Here is a 19,531-nt window from a genome sequence, read left to right as displayed (position 1 = left end):
ATTTTGTACCAACTATAAACTACAATGTTTTTGCATAAAAATGAGTCTGACGTCGATGTCGGAAAATTAAGGTTTTATCAGTGACGATAAGATCGCTGATAATTTGGTGTATTTTCCATCTAGAAAGACACCTGTGATTCTGCAAACAGTGCATGACTAAAGTAACAAAGTGACGTCTTATTTAGAATACCTATTCCTGCTGTGTCTTTTTGGCATAATATTCATAACAAAATCAATCTAACAAGCAAATTGAGAAATCACTAATTTAGTTATTCGTTTAATAATTCTACACTAATACTGGACTAGTGTTTGTGCTTCCTATAAATACCTAGCCATGTGACAAATTACAATGTCTGTTCTGAGGTTATTTAACTGACTAAGTCTACACTAATACTGCTAATACGCTAATAAACACCTAATTTGATCCATTGTACATTTCGCTGTTGTACATGTTGAGACATTCTCATGTTAACCATTAAAGAATTAAAATAATTGATGGACACGGCACAAAATTTGTTTTGTTTCAAAGAGATCTTAAAAAAAACAAAAATACAATTGTTATACTGACAAAAAAACTAGTAGGTTGCATTTGTTCCCAACAGTTCTATGGGTTTAATATCTTAAACTTGCCTACTCTTTATAGAACCTAAAATATTAATGACCAAGTGTCTTTGTCACTTTAACAGCCTTAATAACTAGAGAAACAAGATTCAAACATTGCGGTTGAACAAAGTGTGAGTGTTTGTAAACCGCCTGAGTGTCGTCACCATGTTCAGCTGGAAAAGGGTTAACCAATTGTAAAAACTGTTCACAATTATCAATAATTAATACCCTGAAGGATTGAAAACACCTACTGCAGCTAAATTACTATGTTTATGAAAAATGTATACAAATCATGCACACCACAGTGGCAGTATTTGTTAAAAAAGCAATGTCTATTGGTCAACATCATTTGTAAATCATTTCCTCAACTGATTGTCGTTAACATACCTACTGTAGAATCTGTCATAAAGCTGACCACTCAAAACCTACAATGAACAACCAAGTTACTTGGTCACTGAAATAGACCAATAGTTAACGTCATAGACTGAATATTGTCAACCAGTTCAACAGGGGTTTTAACTAAATCTAAAATCTAAACACTATTTTAACTGACGAAGGAGTGTACATACAACCTACTGTGGCTGAGAATTGAACTGGTTACAATTACCTAATGCACAACGGCATCTATCTAAGCGACGATGTTTCTTCTATAAAGGACCGTTAACTTCCTACACAATCCCAATGTCATCTTTGATATCTCCTTTTGATACAGTCAAAACTTCTTAACACAAGTGAAACCAATGTAAAAGCCTGAGTACCTGATTGAAATGTGAATAGCCATGTTCAGAATCTCGTTTCTCCGACCCTCACACCAACATCTGGGTAGAAGTCTCCGTCATCCGTCAAGTTCAGAGGCTCCCTCAGATCAGAAGAGGATGTCCAGTGTAGAGAAGTTGCTCAAAAAGTAGACCCATTTACACAGGAACAGTATAGAGAAACGGGTACCAACTTAGAATAACAAAATGATCAGGTAAAAAATGTGCAAAAAAGTGCAATGGTCCTCAGTCCTTGACACTTTTGATACAGGCCCCCAAAGACTTCAACAGGCAACCAAATCTTTTCTTTCTTAGGTTTCGTTTTTTTGTCAGAGATCGAGAAAGTTGAAATAGTTTGTCAATCATGTAAGGTAGGACACCGGTAAGACAGACTACCAGCGCCACATTAACAAGATTTCACTTAATAAAATGCTTACCCAACCATTAACTCTTGGATCATTAGGTCGTCACACTTTCCAGATAGTAGTTGGCCACACCGACCGGCACACACGTTTGCACAACTCTGCTGCTTCTACAGTTCAGTGGTGCTTTCTACAGCATTTAATGAATGGTAACCAATTAATTTACAACATAATTTTTCAAATTTTAAAAACAGCCAAGTACAACATTTACAATCCTTGAGTTGAAATAAAGTTATCTCTGAAATTAGATTTTTTTTTTTGTATCAGCTGATGCACAAAAAAAACTCAATAAAATTTAGAACTGTTAATTATTACTGTCGCAGCAATGCAAAGAAGAAAAAAAAAACATTTTCAAATGAAGTTTGTGAATGTTTCGTAAAAAATATTGTACTTTTTAATCGATTTTATTTTGAATTTGGACAGGTGTAAATCAAACTCGTCCAAACATGTCATGCCTAAAATGAATAAATTTGGTTAAATTGATAACGTACTCGTATTTCATTTTGAGTTTGGACAGGTGTGCATCACACTTATCCAAACATGTCGTGCCAAAATAGAATAAATTTAGTTAAAATGATGACGTACTTGTATGTCATGAAGATTGGTCCCAAGAATAGGATGTGTTTCGCTTGCATTAATTGTATTGAGTGAAAGTTGTACTTGGCTTCACAATCATCAAAGTATCAATATAGAACCAGAGAAACTCCCACAATTTGAGTCACAAGCAAATTTTACAGAAAGTTTTGTTTTCCTAAACAGGAAAACAAACATTTCTGTAAAATTTGCTAAGATATTCCAACTCTGGGAAAAATCTAGAAAAGAAGAGTTTTTAAAGTGAGCAAAGTTTTAAAAGTAGTAGGGGAAAAAAAGTTTGCCAAGAGAGTAAACAAAAAAATAAGAATTTAAAATTCTGTATTTTGGGAAGTAAAGTCGAACGTTCTATATGAAAAATGTACGCATTTTGTATATAAAGTAATGTGAACTCATTTTGTGGGAATGTCTCAATAAAGTGTTAAGATAATTTATGTAAAACACACAAATATTTTGCAGTTGTGACCCAAATTATCAAAATGGACAAATCTTTTCGCAGTGTCAGATTTCCTGTCCCAAAATTATGTTTAAAGCCAAAATTAAGAATAGCTTTGATTAACAACAATTTATTTTGCGTGTGTGGCCAACACAAAGAATGATAAGTGAAATGTTTCACGAAATTATTTGTCTTCTTCTTTTTGTGAAGTTGGATCACAGATGCAGTCAAATGCACAATCATGAGTAAAACCAGGCCTGATACTTCAAGGCGATAGCCTCGATGCCCCTGGTCATTGCCTTGGTGCCCTTGAAATGATCCAGTACAGATTTACAATTTCCTCATATTACCTCAGATTTACATTTTCCTTCCTTTTACCAAGGAGAAAATGTTCTGGTGCCCTTGCCTTTTCAAAAAAGAAGCATACAGGCCTGTTAGTCTATAGAAACAATTCACAACACATGATTCAAGATTTATCATTGTGTTATTGTAACTAATACCCCAGGTGGGAAGGGGGGGCAGAGGTAAAATGGCAAGTGGCCATTTCTGATATGCAGCCGCAAAGGTTTACAGTAACCTTACCCCACAGAGGAAGGGTCAGAGGTCACACAGCAGGTGGATTAATATCAAGTACCAATCCTTAGAAGAAAGGGATGGCAGTCACGTGTGATGGTAGTGGTACAACAGTAAGCCACTAATGTGAAACGTTACTCAGTTTGCTGCGACACAATCCCTAGCAGAAAAGGATGAAAGTCACGTGTGATGGTAGTGGTACAACAGTAAGCCACTAATGTAAAACGTTACTCAGTTTGCTGCGACACAATCCCTAGCAGAAAGGGATGAAAGTCACGTGTGATGGTAGTGGTACAACAGTAAGCCACTGCTAGAGAACACGTTGATAGGTTCCTAGTTTGCAAGAAAATTTCAAGGGGCACCCAGGCAATGACCAGTGGCAATGTTGCCTCCGTAATGCATCAGGCGTTTCGTAGTAACAGTATCGAGGATGACATTTGTGCAATAACCAACTCTCAGGAAAAAGGGAGTTTTAGTCTGGTCATGACCCATAAGTTACCAAGTATGCCATAATCCTAACCAGAGCTAGAAGGCTTTTATCATAAAAGATGTGCACTCAAGTTTCTTGTTCGTTCTTTCGAGCGATCGACCCACCCCAGGGGTTAGGGGAGGATCAATCAATAACAACAATTGGCCCAGTAAACACTTGAATTTCAGATACTAATTTTTGTAAACAAGCTATAAAGCACGAGTTATCGCAAACTAATGTAAGCAACACTGACAGTTTAAAACCACCTTTATCACAGTTCGGCCATTTTATCTGGTTCCCGTGTAGCAATCAAAACCCGCTCTAAACTCTCAAAGTTTGAAAAAAAGGAACCAGACTAAATTTTGTTGTCAAGCCTCATTTTGTTTCTTGAGACAATCCTAATGGCACTGTCAGTGATAAAGGATCCTTATCTTATTTAAGTACCCATACTGGGATGGATGCTCGGCCTCCTCATCAGTAACACATCTCTCTGGCATCAGGCGGTCGTCGTCGTTGGTGGTGATTTCATCTCATTGTTCCAGTGAGCTCTTGCCTTGAGTTCCTCTCAGTGTAGACCAATCCGAAGATGTTGATTCTCTTCAGGAGTACTCAATCTCTTGATGCCTGTAAATCAAAAAAAAAAAAAAAAATCTAAAATTACTTTTACATAAAACATGAACCAAAAATCAAAAATTACTTTTAAATAAAAAATGAACCTTTGACTATAACCATCCTGGGGGCGATTTCACTTAGAAAGATGAAATAAAACAGTGAAAGTTTCGGCAAAATAGGTTAATTGGTTCTACTTGCTGAGTAAACAGAAAGAAGCAAAACCCTGTCACAGTAGCGATGAATCCATCCGAGGTGAAGATTTCGATACATCAACAAATTATGTTCATTGTTTTCCAAAACAGTTAAAAAAAATAGCCAGGGATTTCCATATGGACACGAACCCTTTGTCACTGATTTTTGCTCCTCTGTTTTCACAGGTAAAATATAAAACCTTTGAAACAAAACGAAGCTATTTGTATATCAAAATATTTGGAGGGGTTTATGTTATTTTTCAAAATTTACCAAATGTCAACTTTCAATTTGAAGTGGCGCAATTTTCAATTAAACACCGTTAAAAAATCGGCCAGGGGTTTCCTTACGGGTGGCGAACCCTTTGTCACTGAATTTTCGCTCCTCTGTTTTCAGAGTTAAAAATATAAAACGAAATATTTGGGGGCTTGTTTTTCAAAACTTATAAATCACCTTATATGAAGTGGCGCATTTTTCAATGAATAAACACAGTCAAAAAATTGGCCTCCTCATCAGTAAGACATCTCTCTGGCATCAGGTGGTCGTCGTTGTCGTCGTCGTCATCGGTGGTGATTTCATCTCCTTGTTCCAGTGAGCTCTTGCCTTGAGTTCCTCTCAGTGTAGACTGATCCGAAGATGTTGATTCTCTTCAGGAGTATTCAATCTCTTGATGCCTGTTAATCAAAAAAAAAAATTACTTTTACATAAAATGAACCTTTGACCCTAAACATCCTGGGGTCGATTTCACTTAGAAAGATGAAATAAAATAGTGAAAGTTTCAGCAAAATAGGTTAATTGGTTCTACTTGCTGAGTAAACAGAAAGAAGCAAAACCCTGTCACAGTAGCGATGAATCCGACCGAGGTAAAGATTTCGATACATCAACAAATTATGTTTGCCTTTTTTCCGAAACAGTTAAAAAAAATTGGCCAGGAATTTCCTTACGGACGCGAACTCTTTGTCACTGATTTTTGCTCCTCTGTTTTCAAAGGTAAAATATAAAACCTCTGAAATAAAACGAACCTATTTGTATATCGAAATATTTGGAGGGGTTTATGTTATTTTTCAAAATTTACCAAATGTCAACTTTCAATTTGAAGTGGCGCAATTTTCATTAAACACCGTTAAAAAATCGGCCAGGGGTTTCCTTACGGGTGGCGAACCCTTTGTCACTGAATTTTCGCTCCTCTGTTTTCAGAGTTAAAAATATAAAACAAAATATTTGGGGGCTTGTTTTTCAAAACTTATAAATCACCTTATATGAAGTGGCGTATTTTTCAATGAATAAACACAGTCAAAAAATTGGCCTCCTCATCAGTAAGACATCTCTCTGGCATCAGGTGGTCGTCGTTGTCGTCGTCGTCATCGGTGGTGATTTCATCTCCTTGTTCCAGTGAGCTCTTGCCTTGAGTTCCTCTCAGTGTAGACTGATCCGAAGATGTTGATTCTCTTCAGGAGTATTCAATCTCTTGATGCCTGTTAATCAAAAAAAAAAATTACTTTTACATAAAATGAACCTTTGACCCTAAACATCCTGGGGTCGATTTCACTTAGAAAGATGAAATAAAATAGTGAAAGTTTCAGCGTAATAGGTTAATTGGTTCTACTTGCTGAGTAAACAGAAAGAAGCAAAACCCTGTCACAGTAGCGGTGAATCCGACCGAGGTAAAGATTTCGATACATCAACAAATTATGTTTGCCTTTTTTCCGAAACAGTTAAAAAAAAATTGGCCAGGGATTTCCTTACGGACGCGAACTCTTTGTCACTGATTTTTGCTCCTCTGTTTTCAAAGGTAAAATATAAAACCTCTGAAATAAAACGAACCTATTTGTATATCAAAATATTTTGAGGGGTTTATGTTATTTTTCAAAATTTACCAAATGTCAACTTTCAATTTGAAGTGGCGCAATTTTCATTAAACACCGTTAAAAAATCGGCCAGGGGCTTCATTACGGGTGGCGAACCCTTTGTCACTGAATTTTCGCTCCTCTGTTTTCAGAGTTAAAAATATAAAACCAAATATTTGGGGGCTTGTTTTTCAAAACTTATAAATCACCTTATATGAAGTGGCACATTTTTCAATGAATAAACACAGTCAAAAAATCGGCCTCCTCATCAGTAAGACATCTCTCTGGCATCAGGTGGTCGTCGTCGTCGTCGGTGGTGATTTCATCTCCTCGTTCCAGTGAGCTCTTGCCTTGAGTTCCTCTCAGTGTAGACTGATCCGAAGATGTTGATTCTCTTCAGGAGTATTCAATCTCTTGATGCCTGTAAATCAAAATTTTATAAAAAATAAAAAATTACTTTTACATAAAAAAATGAACCTTTGACCCTAACCATCCTGGGGTCGATTTCACTTAGAAAGATGAAATAAAACAATGAAAGTTTCAGCAAAATAGGTTAATTGGTTCTACTTGCTGAGAAAACAGAAAGAAGCAAAACCCTGTCACAGTAGCGATGAATCCATCCGAGGTAAAGATGTCGATACATCAACAAATTTGTTTCGCTTTTTTTCCCGAAATAGTTGTACAAAAATTGGCCAGGGATTTCCTTACGGACGCGAACCCTTTGTCACTGATTTTAGCTCCTGTTTTCACAGGTAAAATATAAAACTTCTGAAATAAAACGAACCTATTTGTATATCGAAATATTTGGAGGGGTTTATGTTATTTTTCAAAATTTACCAAATGTCAACTTTCAATTTGAAGTGGCGCAATTTTCAATCAAACTAGGAAAAAAATCGGCCAGGGGTTTCCTTACGGGTGGCGAACCCTTTGTCACTGAATTTTCGCTCCTCTGTTTTCAGAGTTAAGAATATAAAACCAAATATTTGGGGGCTTGTTTTTCAAAACTTATAAATCACCTTATATGAAGTGGCGCATTTTTCAATGAATAAACACAGTCAAAAAATCGGCCTCCTCATCAGTAAGACATATCTCTGGCATCAGGTGGACGTCGTTGTCAGTGGTGATTTCATCTCCTCGTTCCAGTGAGCTCTTGCCTTGAGTTCCTCTCAGTGTAGACTGATACGAAGATGTTGATTCTCTTCAGGAGTATTCAATCTCTTGATGCCTGTAAATCAAAAATTTATAAAAAATAAAAAATTACTTTTACATAAAAAATGAACCTTTGACCCTAACCATCCTGGGGTTGATTTCACTTAGAAAGATGAAATAAAACAATGAAAGTTTCAGCAAAAAAGGTTAATTGGTTCTACTTGCTGAGAAAACAGAAAAAAGCAAAACCCCGTCACAGTAGCGATGAATCCATCCGAGGTAAAGATTTTGATACATCAACAAATTATGTTCGTTGTTTTCCGAAACAGTTTTAAAAAAATGGCCAGGGATTTCCATATGGACGCGAACCCTTTCTCACTGTATTTTGCTCCTCTGTTTTCACAGGTAAAATATAAAACCTTTGAAACAAAACGAAGCTATTTGTATATCAAAATATTTGGAGGGGTTTACGCTATTTTTCAAAATTTACCAAATGTCAACTTTCAATTTGCTGTGGCGCAATTTCCAATCTAACACGTTTAAAAAATCGGCCAGGGATTTCCTTATGGGTGGCGAACATTTTGTCACTGAATTTTTGCTCTTCTGTTGTCAGAGTTAAAATCATAAAACCAAATATTTTGGGGCTTGTTTTTCAAAACTTATAAATCACCTTTTATGAAGTGGCACATTTTTCATGAATAAACACTGTTTAAAAATCGGCCTCCTCATCAGTAAGACATCTCTCTGGCATCAGGTCGTCGTCGTCGTCGGTGGTGATTTCATCTCCTTGTCCCAGTGAGCTCTTGCCTTGAGTTCCTCTCAGTGTAGACCGATCCAAAGATGTTGATTCTCTTCAGGAGTAATTAATCTCTTGATGCCTGTAAATAAAAATAAATAAATACATAAAAAATGAACCTTTGAACCTAAAGTGTCCTGGGGTCAATTTCAAAAAGAGTTAGGACGGGTCCTAACTTAGGACTAGCCCCAGGAGATATTAAAAACGTAAAGGAATATGTTGCCTTGGATCGGTTGAGTTGGTCTCTGAAAAGCTTTGCTATAAAATGCATATGGATACAAGATGTTGTAAAAGTGTGTGGTTTCTTTTTACCTTGTCGACTAACATGGTTGGCCAATTATGAGAGTCAAATTTTTTACTCCCATAAAACCGTGCAATTTTGAGTGATACTTGTGTGGATCATTATATTCTACTTTTAAAACATCTTTCTAACCATATGCATTTCATTACAAACAGTTTCAAAAGCTTTTTATAGACCAACTCGTCCGATCCGAGACAACGTGTTCCTTTAAGGCTAGTCCTAAGTTAGACGAGTAACTTGTCCTAACTTGAGATAAGACTAGTCTTAACGCTTTGTAAAATCCACCGCAGATCCTTCAAGATCCAATTGCATGTTTTGTTTGTTTCTGTTTTGCTGATAGCTGCACATGTCATGTAATCAGTGAATTTCTGCTTGTACTAATCCTCATAAAGCACTGAAATCCGTCATTCAGTGACGCTTGTGGCTCTGCAACAGTGTTACCCCTGATCACTAGACCATTTATTTCATTCATCAAACCAACTCAGTTCCCTTGGGAATAAACTGCCTGTGCAGCCAAATATGTAGTGACCAAGCTAAATAAATCACAAGAACCATCTCTGCCCTCACAGGTACCTACTGACCCTTGTGCAATCTATGGAAACTGTATGATAAACCTAAAAGGGTCTAAAAGCCTAAAGCCCGGTTCATACTTTCTGCGAATGCGAAGCAAATTTTGTTGTCATGAACTCGCAATGAATAACTCGCAACAGTCGAACTGTGTTCAACCCCTTTGAATCATGTGCTAAGAAAACAGGGCTGTGTTGCCAAAATTCACTTTGCATTTGCAGGAAGTATGAAAGTATGAACCAGGCTTAATTAACTAGTGATTTACTTACTTGCATGATGGGCAGAAATAGAAGACGGTTTGTCCTTCACCAGCTGATCGTGTTTATCTTGTGTGGAAATGAAGTCCATCGTGACCGCACTTGGCACATGCCCTGTCAATCTGAAACCAGACCAGATACAAAGATAAATTTAAAAAGTGATGAAAAATAACCAAGCCTTTCAATGATTAATGAACAATATATAGAAAGATTAAATAAAACTGAAAGTTTCAGCAAAATAGGTCTACTGGCTCTACTTCCTGAGAAAACAGAAAGCAAAACCCTGTCACAGTAGCGATGAATCCATACGAAGTAAAGATCTCGATACCATCAACAAATTAGATTTGCTTTTTTCCCAAACATTGAAAAAAAAAATTGGCCAGGGGTTACCATACGGGTGGCAAACCCTTTGTCACTGATTTTTGCTCCTGTTTTCACAGGTAAAATATATAACATCTGAAATAAAATGAACCTACTTGTACATCAAAATATTTGGGGGGTTTCATTATTTTTCAAATTAAAGTGGCGCAATTTCCAATCAAACACTATTAAAAAATTGGCCAGGGGTTTCCTTGCGGGTGGCGAACCCTTGGTTACTGAGTTTTTGCTCTTCTGTTTAAAAATAAAACCAAATATTTGGGGGCTTGTTTTTCAAAGCTTACCAAATGATAAATCACCTAATAATATGAAGTGGCGCATTTTTCAATTAATAAACACAGTAAAAAAAATTGGCCAAAAACATAACAAAAATCGCCTTTTAAAAGGAAGTGGTACATTTATCATTTAAACAGTTAGAAAATTGGCCAGAGGTTATCCTACGGGTGGCGAACCCATATCACTGAATTTTGCTCTGCTTAAGAGTTAAATATAAAACCTCTGAAATAAAACGGAACTATTTCTAACCAAATATTTGGGGGGGGGGGAGGGTAATTTTCAAAAAATTACCAAAAGAAAAAAAAAATCGCCTTTTAAAATGAAGTGGACAGGTACATTTTTCAATTAAACACAGTTAGAAAATTGGCCAGAGGTTATCCTACGGGTGGTGAACCCATTGTCACTCAATTTTGCTGTTTTTAGAGGGATAAAATCACTGAAACAAAATAAACAAGTGTAAACAAAGAACTTTGGGGTTGCTTTTTTTTTTCTTCAAAATTTACCAAATGATAAACCACCTTTTATTCAAAACAAAGTTTTGCATTTCACTTTTAAACAATTTCATAATTGACCAGAGGTTCCCCTACAGGTGGCAAACCCTTTACAATGATTTGTTTTTGTTTCTGTCCTGAAATAAAATAAAACGGTGCACCTACATAATTTGGGGGTAATATTTTTCAAAATGTTTTGGAGGTTAGGCCGAGTAAAACAAGAAACATGTTTAGTGTCCGGGTTTCTCAAAAAAAGGAAGGAGGAGGGGCTTTTTATTTTTCATTTTATTTTTCAAGATGGCTGCCATTGTTTTTTTCTACTGCTGAAACACAATAAATAAAGAAACATTTTGGTAAAGACATTCAGACAAGACATTCAGATTGCTTTAGCTGAGATCATTTAAAATAACCCTTTTACAAAAAAATAATAATAACAATACAAATAAAGTGTGCATAAAAAATAAAATAAAAATAAAAAAGGAGCAGCCTGTAAAAAGGAAGCGGGCGAGGATGCTAAACATGTATCTTTTTGTACTTGGCCTGAACAGCAAGATATAACCCTAAACAATTTGGATATTTCCTAAAATAAAACTCCAGTGTTTCACTCACCAGTGGTCCTAGGTCTTTCTGGCTGACGACCTCATGACGACCTTCAACAGTTCTGCCAGAGTTGAGACGCAGGTATGAATGATAGACCACACCATGTGATGCAGCTGTAATGAGAAGGAAGGCAATAAGTGACTTTTCATTCATTCAAAAATATGCTGTCTGTGCTAATGATAGATGTTGTCTTTACAAAAAGGTGAGTTTTGATTAATTTACCTTTATAGCTAGTTCTAAGCATAGTTTTCATTGTTTTGCACCTCAAAATGTGGGAAAGTTTCCGTATGGCGCCACCACTTTTTCATTCGATATGAAATAATATAGTATCTAATTTACCTCAATGAGATATCCCTTTTTGTAAAAATGAGTGAAAATGTGGTGGCGCCATACGGAAAGTTATCCAATTTTAACTTTTAAAAAAAAATGAGTCGGTGATCGATTTTGTAATCATGAGTGCCCGGCAACAGCGCAGCAGGTTGCAAAGCACAAACCATGCTTCATCAAGATTTGAAAATCTGTAACATTCATTTCCAAAAAAGACAATTCAGACAGTCAATGGGGATAACTTTCCATATGGTTTGGTGCCATCACTTTTTTACTCATTTTTACAAAGGGATATCTCATTTGAGGTAAATTAGATACTATTATTTTCTATCGAATAAAAAAGTGGTTGTGCCAAGGGTATTTCTTTTAGTTTTTTTTACCACAACTAAAAAAGATTTTGAATTTATTTGTAAATATTTTTTAAAATATAAATTATACTAACATGACCAAACAACGGCGGATGATCCACCAGCAGGATCCACCAGGATGCAATAATTAATTACAAAGGTTGATATAAAAGGCAATAATTAATCCTACACAGAGGCCTAGTAGTAGTAGTCCGATATAATGTAAATTACAAAATTAATATTGAAAACTTAGTTTACTAAACAAATTATTTATATTATTATTAAAAAAAATATATACTAAAAAAAATATTCATTTTTGTTTTGTTTTAAAACTATACAATTATCAGTCACATGTCATTTACATCATCAGACTCACAGTCATTGAGCTGAATCTGCGTTAATGTATTTAATATTCAAAGTCTGAGTGTTGCGATCATGCATCAGCCTCCTCCCCCACCGCCTCCTTGACCACGTCCCGACCCCGCCTACCCCTTTTATAAATAACGCACAAGTCAATGCCGCCAAGGGGGCTATCACACACAATTTTACAAGCTCCGGCTTCCACAATAAATATATATATTCCAAACTTACTTTTTGCATCTACTTTGTGTAGACATGTCTTGCATTTCATAACTACCGTTCCTGTTTCAGGAAACGGTAAAATGGAGCCAAATTGCGGGCAAAATTCTCTCGAAGAAGCAACTCAATCCTCCCCGTCCATGTTTTTAAGAAATTCTAATCCAGCGTGCGTTTCTGAATGAGGCGCAAACAATTTATCAAGCCAGACTTCACCCATTCGTTCAGCGTTGAACTTGGTTTAGGGTATCTGACTAGGTATTAAAATAGGAATCGCGCCCTCTGTTGGTGGATTGTAGAGTCTCCCGCACAAAGTTAATGAGTTCAGTTGTATTAATTAATTGATGCACTTTCTGGATGATTTTGATTAATTCTGATTAAAAATACCATGCGCAACAGGATAAACAATGAAATTAATTAAACATTATCCCCAAATACGAACCACACCACATCACTATTTAAATATAGATGTTATATTTTTGCTCGAATCCCTCCCGAGTGGTTGCCTGTGGATTTGTTTTCACAGAAAGTACTCAGTGCAGTTTTAAAACATAATAATTTTATGTGCGAGTAAAAAAAAATCAGTTTTGTGTGAAACTTTATCCTCACCGAAAATACAAGTGCTCATTGACTGCATTTTAACTTTTGAACCCACACAAACTACTACCCCAATGAATACTGTTCGGGTAAACCAAATGTAAAAAGGGTAGTTATTCTCTAATGAAAATAATTGGAAAATGTTTACTTTCATAGACAAAATAGGAAAACAAAAACACAAATCTTCAAAGACAACGTGTCAAAAGTTCATTAATAATTTATTACAAATTTCAAAAACAACCTTCATTATACATAAAAATAGTTAAATCTTCTGCCATAAAACACCACTTGTATAAGAAAATAAATTTAAGTAAATTTCAAATATCACATCAATGAAACTATCTGTTGGCTTGTCACACCCACGGCGGGCATTAAAGGGGTTGGGTCCATATATTTAAATTAAACTTACACTTATTTAAGATAATGATGGTAGAAAGCTTCCTGGATATTACTTGCTGAGGTGCTGAACTTTTTGAGAAATTGGTAAAACAACACCCCCTAAGTACTGTCCTAAAGTTAGGACTATCTTGGTGACCCAAGGAAGTTTCAACTCTAAAATTGTAACCTGCATGGTCTCTATAGTGCTTACTATGTGCGTTTTTCCCCTAAACGTGAACTGCCCACATGACATGATTTTATAAAGTAAAGTTTTAAGTATCTGAAAGCTGTCAAAAACCAGTGAAATTTCATTAAAAGGTGAAAATATAAACAACCTTCAGTATCAGTAAGCCCATGTGACAAAATAATATTTTGGTTAAGTTGAATTGTAATTATGAAAAAACTGTTTATGTGTCCCTTCTTACCCCACTGTACCCTACTTGTAAACTTGTGCATGGGCCCGATTGTATAAAGCTGTTTAGCAGAAAATACTGCTTAGCAAAATGTCTTTGTTTAATCAGTTTCTGTTTAGCACAATTTGATTGTGCTTAGCAAGTTTTATGCTTACAGGCTTTATGAAATTAGGCCACTGCCGTAATAAAACACTCCCAGCTCCCTCTGAAGTACACAATTGTGGAGTAATTCATCACTCAAATAGTAACAGACTTCCTTTTATGAGGGATCTGAAAGCACCATGGGTGTTTTTTCTTTCATTATTCTCCTGAAACTTTGGTGACCAATTGAGTAAAAATTTTCAAATTATTTGTTGGTTTACGCATATACACCAAGTGAGAGTATAGTGGTCTTTGACAATTACCAAGAGTGTCCAGCAGAGTAGCTATACCAATTTTAGTGGTGAGCAATGATTCAAAAGTATTCTTTTTTAATTGCAGGGTTTTTATTACTGAAGTGGAAGCTTCAGACATGATGCCAGGCCATGCAAAAATTTGAATGGCCTTTTGACTGTGTCCTTTCTCTGTGACATTTGATGCTTCTTGAATAGCTGTGTCTCAGATAAATGCTTAAAGCCATTATACACTTTCGGTACAGCAACAAAATAAAAAGTTCACAGATTTACAAATAATTTACAGGGTTTACAGAAGGTAATGGTGATAGACTTCCCTTGAAACATTATTCCATGAAATGCTTTACTTTTTTGAGAAAACAGTAAAACAATATCAATTCTCGATAGCGAGAATTACGGATTTATTTTAAACACATGTCATGACACGGCGAAACGTGCGAAAACAAGAGTGGGTTTTCCCGTTATTTTCTCCCGACTCCGATGACCGATTGAGCCTAATTTTTCACAGGTTTGTTATTTTATATATACTGTTTACCGAAAGTGTATAATGGCTTTAATGCACAGTGGACATTTTGATTTATTTTAAGGGGAATCTGTGCCACTGATGTCCAGTGCCAAATCATATTTTTATACAGAGATTGTTTGACTAGTGGAGTATTTCCGTCCTGGGCCTGTCCTTTCGTCTGCCCCGTCTTGTAGCATAATATAGGCTGGATGGTAACTTGCCTCTCGTAGTGGAGAGCCGCGGATAGGATCTGCACCCTCTTCACTACCCATGGAAGTGTAACTGTGGTGTGAAAATAAAATAATTCCAGGTTATATAAAAAATTTAAAAATCCAAAAAGAGTTACAGAATTTAGGACAGAACTTTCAAATTGTGATAACAAATTTTCTTTTTACACTTTTAGGGGGGGGGGGGGGGAGGGTGCGAGGGGGTAGTGAAAAAGTGTACAGTTTGATAACTGTGAACGGCCCCTTTAGTTGGGCCAAATTGTCAACTCTGTAAACAAGAAGAAGAATTTTGAACATAAATATCAGAAAACTTCTGAAAGAAAGGAAGGTCTTAGGTCTAATTCCAGGCAACGATTTAGCTGAAATTTCATCTTAATAGATTTCTTTGCTTATAAAATGAGTGGGGTACCAGTACCAACAATGGTGATTTAAGGTGTTTCGGCCGGTAACCTATGATTGCTTAGCGTGTTTTCCGCTACTGTTTTGATAAAATTCAGCCCGGAAACTTGAAGGGGCAACTATAAGACTACTGTTAATAAAACTACCGGTACTGATCAATGCAGGGGTGTGGGGGGGGGGGGTAGGGGACTTATTCAAGAATCCATGAAAAGCAAGAAATAAGGGGAGAAAAACGGTTGTTATTATACATTCAACAAAAAAATTCACTAAATGAAATAATTAAAAAACACATTTACAGAAAGAAATAAGGGGGGAAAGTTAATATCATACAACAAAGATATTTAGAAGATAAAATAATTAAAAAATATATGATAAGCGAGAAATAAGGGAAAAAAACGATTATTATTATTCTTTGCTGGTCAATGTTACTTGTTTTGTTAGGCCCCTATTACATACCTTTGCACGGATTCATGAACTGATCAAGTTCAACGAGCGTTTCGTATCGATGTATTAAACTTGAAGAGGCTCAAGGTCGATCTGGAAACTTCCTGTTATCATAAAAAATCATAAAGTTGTCAGAAACAAGGGAAGAAAACATCTCACAAGTTTAAATAATTTAAAATTAAATGATAAGCAAGAAATGAGGGAAGGAAAAGTTTGTTATTAGTATTCCTTGTTGGTCTAATTTTATTAGTTATGCTACGTCATGTTATTACATACATTTGCACGGATACATGGAGAAATTTATCAAGTTCAAAAAAGGAGCGTTTCGTATCAATGTACAAAACTTAAAGAGGTTCAGTCCGATCTGGAAACTTCCTGTAATAATTGATAAAAATTAATATTGAAAAATACATTAATTTCTTGGGACTTTTTATAAAAACAATCATAAAATTGTCAAATTAAGGGAGGGGAAAAAAAGTTTAAATTGTACCACAAAAATATTCACTAAATTAAAAAATTTAAAAATACATGACAAGCAAGAAATTAGGGAAGAAAAATGGTTACTATTTTACAACAAAATACTCACATAAGTAATTTATTTGCAACTACACATTTAAGCAAGAAAGGAAGAAAAAGTTATTATTAATCAACAAAATTATTCACTTACAAAATTATCTGAAAATACATGGCAAGGGAATAAAACATATTATTAGTATTCCTTGTTGGTCAAATTTTGTTTAGTTATGCTATACGTTATGTTTTTACATACCTTTGCACGGATTCATGGATGTTCAGACCAGGAGCATTTTTTATAGATGTATAAATGGATAACTTTCCGTATGGCGCCACCACTTTTTCACTCATTTTTACAAAAAGGGATATATCAATCAGGTAAATTAGATACTATATTATTTTATTTCGAATGAAAAAGTGGTGGCGCCATACGGAAACTTTTCCGAAATATTAGTCAATCTCTTGGGACAGGCATGAAAATGCAAGTACATTTTATAAAAAAACACAAAATTGTCATATATAAGGCAGAAATAAAGTTCATATTGTACAACAAAAATATATAGTTTAAAAATACACAATAAGCAAGACATCAGGGAAGAAAAACGGTTATCATTATACAACAAAAATATTAACAAAATTTAAATATTTGAAAATACAAGATAAGCCAGAATAAGGGAAGAAAACGATGGTTATTTTTATACAACAAAAACATTTTCCAAAATGGCCGCCAGCCAACTTCCAGCAAATCCATAAATTGTTAAGTTTGACTGATTCAAATCATAAAATTTACAGCAATAGATCTTCAGCAGAATGTATAAATAAATTTCATCTCACCTTACTCAGTTGTTTGCAGGCATTTTGGCCGGTGAATTGCACATAATGTGAAAGAATTGCTGAGCTATCAAACTTTGGTGGAAGCGACGTAGCCATTTTGACTTTCTTGAGCAGTAGTAGAGGGCGCTCATCGATGCCTTTAGATTGCCCGCCCCCGCGACATCACTATATGACTCTTGCTTCGAAACTAAGCAAGAACCCTTAACCCTTTTACCATGTTTACATCTTCAAAAGGAATAAGGAAAAACAAACCCGTTACCCGTTACAGTTTTTTTAATCTTTAAAAAGAAAAACTAAAAACATACCCTTTACTCTTTACCCATTTTTCAATCTTCAAAAAGAAAAAAGGAAAAACAAACCCTTTACCCATTACCGTATTTCAATCTTGAAAAAGAAAAAAGGAAAAACAAACCCTTTACCCATTACCGTATTTCAATCTTTAAAAAGAAAAAAAGGAAAAACAAACCCTTTACCCATTACCTTATTTTAATCTTGAAAAAGAAAAAAGGAAAAACAAACCCTTTACCCGTTACCGTATTTTAATCTTGAAAAAGAAAAAAGGAAAAACAAACCCTTTACCTATTACCGTATTTCAATCTTTAAAAAGAAAAACGGAAAAACAAACCCGTTACCCATTACCGTATTTCAATCTTGAAAAAGAAAAAAGGAAAAACAAACCCTTTACCCATTACCGTATTTTAATCATGAAAAAGAAAAAAGGAAAAACAAACCCTTTACCTATTACCGTATTTCAATCTTTAAAAAGAAAAAAGGAAAAACAAACCCTTTACCCATTACCGTATTTCAATCTTGAAAAAGAAAAAAGGAAAAACAAACCCTTTACCCATTACCGTATTTCAATCTTTAAAAAGAAAAAAAGGAAAAACAAACCCTTTACCCATTACCTTATTTTAATCTTGAAAAAGAAAAAAGGAAAAACAAACCCTTTACCCGTTACCGTATTTTAATCTTGAAAAAGAAAAACGGAAAAACAAACCCGTTACCCATTACCGTATTTCAATCTTGAAAAAGAAAAAAGGAAAAACAAACCCTTTACCCATTACCGTATTTTAATCTTGAAAAAGAAAAAAGGAAAAACAAACCCTTTACCTATTACCGTATTTCAATCTTTAAAAAGAAAAAAGGAAAAACAAACCATTTACCCATTACCGTATTTCAATCTTGAAAAAGAACAAAAGGAAAAACAAACCCTTTACCCATTACCGTATTTCAATCTTTGAAAAAGAAAAAAGGAAAAACAAACCCTTTACCCATTACCGTATTTCAATCTTCAAAAAGAAAAAAAGGAAAAACAAACCCTTTACCCATTACCTTATTTTAATCTTGGAAAAGAAAAAAGGAAAAACAAACCCTTTACCTATTACCGTATTTCAATCTTTAAAAAGAAAAAAGGAAAAACAAACCCTTTATCCATTACCTTATTTTAATCTTGAAAAAGAAAAAAGGAAAAACAAACCCTTTACCCATTACCGTATTTCAATCCTTAAAAAGAAAAAAGGAAAAACAAACCCTTTATCCATTACCTTATTTTAATCTTGAAAAAGAAAAAAGGAAAAACAAACCCTTTACCCATTACCGTATTTCAATCTTCAAAAAGGAAAAAGGAAAAAACAAACCCTTTACCCTTTACCGTATTTCAATCAGTAAAAAGGAAAAACGAAAAACAAACCATTTACCCTTTACCGTTGTCGAATCTTCAAAAGAAAAAACGAAAAACAAACGCCGGAACCCTTTACCTATTGCCTTTTTCGCGTTCCATAACACGATCGCTGGTCAAGGGTTTCAACGTTCGTTTTTGCTTTGCGTGGATTCCAAAACGGAAAAAGGAAAAAGGTTTGCTTTTCCTGTTACCAGTTGAAAATTTTGAAAACTGAGATGAATATGGGAATCGGTGCGTTTTGGTTTCCTTACAAAGGAATGGAAACGGGCTAAGGGAACAAAGTTCGTTTTCTTTGTTCTTTTTACATTTTAAAAAGGGAAATGGGGCACCCCCTTGCTCCGCCCTCTGAGAGGCAACCACAGTTTTGTGATGAGAAGTGAGTGTACACACCACGCGACATTATCACACGTCTTGCTGGATGTGAAGTATTTTGTTACGATTGTTGGGTTTGCTTTTTCCTTTTCCTGCTCGAAAATTTTCAAAATGAAAAGGGTAACGGGAATCGGGAATCGGTTTGAAACGGGAATTGGTTTGTTTTGGTTTCCTTATAAAGATTTCGGAGGGGGTTAAAGCATGGAGATGGTTA

General features: G+C 35.2%; 2 long non-coding RNA genes across 2 annotated transcripts; both read right to left on the bottom strand.

Moving 5' to 3' along the window:
• Positions 1-4,352: 4,352 nt before the first annotated feature.
• Positions 4,353-12,706, bottom strand: LOC139939886 (uncharacterized). The gene is made up of 9 exons (XR_011786360.1): positions 12,578-12,706; positions 11,322-11,425; positions 9,580-9,689; positions 8,317-8,524; positions 7,514-7,722; positions 6,707-6,918; positions 5,905-6,125; positions 5,104-5,324; positions 4,353-4,473 (listed from the first exon to the last, which is right to left on the bottom strand). It is a non-coding gene; the product is annotated as an uncharacterized lncRNA (long non-coding RNA).
• Positions 12,707-13,358: 652 nt separating this feature from the next.
• On the bottom strand, positions 13,359-17,366 carry LOC139939784 (uncharacterized). Its single transcript, XR_011786352.1, has 3 exons — positions 17,265-17,366; positions 15,930-16,021; positions 13,359-15,129 (listed from the first exon to the last, which is right to left on the bottom strand). It is a non-coding gene; the product is annotated as an uncharacterized lncRNA (long non-coding RNA).
• Between the last annotated feature and the right edge of the window lie 2,165 nt (positions 17,367-19,531).

Source organism: Asterias amurensis, chromosome 7 (genome assembly GCF_032118995.1).
Source record: "Asterias amurensis chromosome 7, ASM3211899v1".
Taxonomy (NCBI): Eukaryota; Metazoa; Echinodermata; class Asteroidea; order Forcipulatida; family Asteriidae; genus Asterias; species Asterias amurensis.
The sequence above is the reverse complement of the archived record's forward strand: the minus strand, read 5'-3'. Positions and strand labels throughout refer to the sequence as shown.